The sequence below is a fragment of the Silurus aristotelis genome (genome assembly GCF_946808225.1).
Source record: "Silurus aristotelis genome assembly, contig: scaffold_151, whole genome shotgun sequence".
NCBI lineage: Eukaryota > Metazoa > Chordata > Actinopteri > Siluriformes > Siluridae > Silurus > Silurus aristotelis.
In genome coordinates this window covers 32501-37500 of record NW_028149151.1, presented here as the reverse complement: position 1 = coordinate 37500, position 5000 = coordinate 32501, and positions in this window count along the sequence as shown.

Sequence of the window (5000 nt, the reverse complement as noted above, 5' to 3'; positions counted from 1 at the left end):
TGTGTAGAATCCTGAACACTGTCTTTGCCTGTCCACCTCCTGGCATGTGTTTGGGTGGTCGGAGCAGAACTCAGAGGAACCCCACATGGACACGGGGAAAACGTGCACCGAAACGCGAGCATAGGAACCCAGGAACCTTGGAGATGAAGCTGCAACTCTACTACACGTGAGGTTTTTCTACATGCTACTGAAAGCAACAATACACACTACTTAATTACTGAAAATGGACCTTTAATGGTACCGGCCCAGTGATAAGGAGCAGTTCCAGTACAGTTCTGATCGGTTCCTTTAGATATCCGAGTTCTGGGGTGATGTGTGGGAGCAGCAGCACTGTTTTACTGATTATTATTATTATGATTATTATTATTATTTATTAATATTTATTATTATTATTATTATTATTATTATTATGATTATGATTATGATTATGATTATTATTATTATTAATACACGCGTCTATTCAAACAAACAACAACAACATCATTCGGTAACTTTTAGAAACAACTGGCATTTAATACAGCATCCTGATTCAACACACACACACACACACACACACACACACACACACACACACACACGTGCGTTGGGGTTAGTGGCGCGAGTATTCAGTCTCTGAGATAAAAGAAAAAAATATAATAAATAAAACTAAATTAAATAATTTAAAAAAATAAAGAAAAAAAGTGCAGTCTGTTAAATGTAAATGCAGATAAGATAAAAAGATAAAACCTCCTGAATACCTGCACTACATCACCAAATACAAACTTTAACCATTATCACTAATTTCACTACTAATATAACTGTCATTAGTGTGTCGTGAATTTCACCCCTAAGATTTCAGTGATGGTGATGATCAGTGATGGTGATGATCAGTGATGGTGATGATCAGTGATGGTGATGATCAGTGATGGTGATGATCAGTGATGGTGATCATCATCCCATCATTATGATGTCACATCTGCAGAAATCATCAGTATAATAGAGAAGTGCAGCAGATCAGAGCTGCATCACACACAGGATCTCATACGGTCACAATGAACATCATCATCACTAAAGCAACAAACACAATGATCACAATTCAACATGTCTCCTTTCACTGGAGCCACAACTGCACCTCCACATACATCATCTCCAGCAGGAGCATCGATATTCATTGTTCCTGCGTTTCGGTACATTACGGTTTTCCTGGGGGTTTGAAAAAGAAGGCAAATTTGTTAGTTTTTGTGTAAATTCTACAGGAAAGAAAACACAAAAGTATAAACAGTTAATGAAAAAGCTTAACAACTGTTTTGAGCTGTTTTGGTGAACTTTCCTCACCATGTCCAGCTTTTACTAAAAGTGTGTCTGTGACCAAATCCGTTTCTATTCGTCTGTCAGCAGCTGATTAACAGAGATTAAATCCACATGATTAGATTTGAGATTGTGCAGTTTGCTACAGATGCAGCTTGTGAGCTCTGACTAGTGACGCTCTCTGACATTCAAATCAAAGTAGGACACTCGGTGGCGCTGCTCCTTGCAGTAACACACTGAACAGAATAGATTACTAGAATAATTTAATGCATATTCATGGACAAAATAATCTAAAACTGTAAATCAGCGATGCCAGAAAAGATCAGAGAAGATCAGAGAAGATCAGAGAAGATCAGAGAAGATCTCTCTGACACTGACCCCCACCACTGATCACTAATATCACTAATATTACTAATATCACTACAGATTTAGAAAGTAAGCAAGTCACATTCCCCTGCACTCCACTAGGTGACGCATCTCCAGCATTTCTTTCTAATGCTCTTCACCTCAGGCTCTGATTCAGTCATAAAACTCAAAACATCACAGGAACTTTATTTATTATCTTTTAGTGCCGGGTTTATTTTGGATGAATGGCATATATTTATTTATAAAAAAAAATAAACAAAAGCAAATGTTGCATGAAATTCATGCCTCGAAATGGAGATATATGCGAGGAGATTTTTGAAGAGGTGTTGTGAGAGGAGATCTGTGAGGAGGTGAGGTAAGAGGAGATCTGTAAAGAGGTGAGGTAAGAGGAGATTTGTGAGGAGGTGAGGTAAGAGGAGATCTGTAAAGAGGTGAGGTAAGAGGAGATCTGTGAGGAGGTGAGGTAAGAGGAGATCTGTAAAGAGGTGAGGTAAGAGGAGATCTGTGAGGAGGTGAGGTAAGAGGAGATCTGTAAAGAGGTGAGGTAAGAGGAGATCTGTGAGGAGGTGAGGTAAGAGGAGATCTGTGAGGAGGTGAGGTAAGAGGAGATCTGTAAAGAGGTGAGGTAAGAGGAGATCTGTGAGGAGGTGAGGTAAGAGGAGATCTGTGAGGAGGTGAGGTAAGAGGAGATCTGTAAAGAGGTGAGGTAAGAGGAGATCTGTGAGGAGGTGAGGTAAGAGGAGATCTGTAAAGAGGTGAGGTAAGAGGAGATCTGTGGGGAGGTGAGGTAAGAGGAGATCTGTAAAGAGGTGAGGTAAGAGGAGATCTGTGAGGAGGTGAGGTAAGAGGAGATCTGTAAAGAGGTGAGGTAAGAGGAGATCTGTGAGGAGGTGAGGTAAGAGGAGATCTGTGAGGAGGTGAGGTAAGAGGAGATCTGTAAAGAGGTGAGGTAAGAGGAGATCTGTGAGGAGGTGAGGTAAGAGGAGATCTGTAAAGAGGTGAGGTAAGAGGAGATCTGTGAGGAGGTGAGGTAAGAGGAGATCTGTAAAGAGGTGAGGTAAGAGGAGATCTGTGAGGAGGTGAGGTAAGAGGAGATCTGTAAAGAGGTGAGGTAAGAGGAGATCTGTGAGGAGGTGAGGTAAGAGGAGATCTGTGAGGAGGTGAGGTAAGAGGAGATCTGTAAAGAGGTGAGGTAAGAGGAGATCTGTGAGGAGGTGAGGTTAGAGGAGATCTGTGAGGAGGTGAGGTAAGAGGAGATCTGTAAAGAGGTGAGGTAAGAGGAGATCTGTGAGGAGGTGAGGTAAGAGGAGATCTGTGAGGAGGTGAGGTAAGAGGAGATCTGTAAAGAGGTGAGGTAAGAGGAGATCTGTGGGGAGGTGAGGTAAGAGGAGATCTGTAAAGAGGTGAGGTAAGAGGAGATCTGTGAGGAGGTGAGGTAAGAGGAGATCTGTAAAGAGGTGAGGTAAGAGGAGATCTGTGAGGAGGTGAGGTAAGAGGAGATCTGTGAGGAGGTGAGGTAAGAGGAGATCTGTAAAGAGGTGAGGTAAGAGGAGATCTGTGAGGAGGTGAGGTAAGAGGAGATGTGTAAAGAGGTGAGGTAAGAGGAGATCTGTAAAGAGGTGAGGTAAGAGGAGATCTGTGAGGAGGTGAGGTAAGAGGAGATCTGTAAAGAGGTTAGGTAAGAGGAGATCTGTGAGGAGGTGAGGTAAGAGGAGATCTGTGAGGAGGTGAGGTAAGAGGAGATCTGTAAAGAGGTGAGGTAAGAGGAGATCTGTGAGGAGGTGAGGTAAGAGGAGATCTGTAAAGAGGTGAGGTAAGAGGAGATCTGTGAGGAGGTGAGGTAAGAGGAGATCTGTAAAGAGGTGAGGTAAGAGGAGATCTGTGAGGAGGTGAGGTAAGAGGAGATCTGTGATTTTGTAATTGATATATTATTATTTATTTATATTATTATTAAGGTGCATTATTTTGGACTGTCTGTGTTTGTTATTTAGGCTGTAATATTGTGTGTGTGTGTGTGTGTGTGTGTGTGTGTGTGTGTGTGTGTGTGTGTGTGTGTGTGTGTGTGTTTTGTGTGTGTATGTGTGTTCCACTGAGCTCCACGAGGTGGCAGTGTGGATCTTTTCCCTACTCCCTATACTATATTGCCTAATCCCTACACCATACACCCTATTTCCTCTACCCTATTTATTACTCCCTACACCATATTCCCTATACCCTACTCCCTACACCATATTCCCTATACCCTACTCCCTACACCCTATTCCCTATACCCTACTCCCTACACCCTATTCCCCCTACCCTACTCCCTACACCCTATTCCCCATATCCTACTCCCTACACCCTATTCCCTATATCCTACTCCCTACACCCTATTCCCTCTACCCTACTCCCTACACCCTATTCCCTATACCCTACTCCCTACACCCTATTCCCCCTACCCTACTCCCTACACCCTATTCCCCATATCCTACTCCCTACACCCTATTCCCTATATCCTACTCCCTACACCCTATTCCCTATATCCTACTCCCTACACCCTATTCCCTATACCCTACTCCCTACACCCTATTCCCTATATCCTACTCCCTACACCCTATTCCCTATATCCTACTCCCTACACCCTATTCCATATACCCTACTCCCTACACCCTATTCCCTATATCCTACTCTCTACACCCTATTCCCTATATCCTACTCCCTACACCCTATTCCCTATACTCTACACCCTACACCCTATTCCCCCTACCCTACTCCCTACACCCTATTCCCTATATCCTACTCCCTGCTCCCTCTTCCCTATACTCTACACCCTACACCCTATTCCCTCTACCCTATTCCCTATACCCTACACCCTACTCCCTACACCCTATTCCCCCTACCCTACTCCCTACACCCTATTCCCTCTACCCTACTCCCTACACCCTATTCCCCCTACCCTACTCCCTACACCCTATTCCCCCTACCCTACTCCCTACACCCTATTCCCCCTACCCTACTCCCTACACCCTATTCCCCCTACCCTACTCCCTACACCCTATTCCCCATACCCTACTCCCCACACCCTATTCCCTATATCCTACTCACTACACCCTATTCCCTCTACCCTACTCCCTACACCCTATTCCCTATACCCGACTCCCTACACCCTATTCCCTATACCCTACTCCCTACACCCTATTCCCTATATCCTACTCCCTACACCCTATTCCCTCTACCCTACTCCCTACACCCTATTCCCTATACCCTACTCCCTACAACCTATTCCCCCTACCCTACTCCCTACACCCTATTCCCTATACCCTACTCCCTACACCCTATTCCCTATACCCTACTCCCTACACCCTATT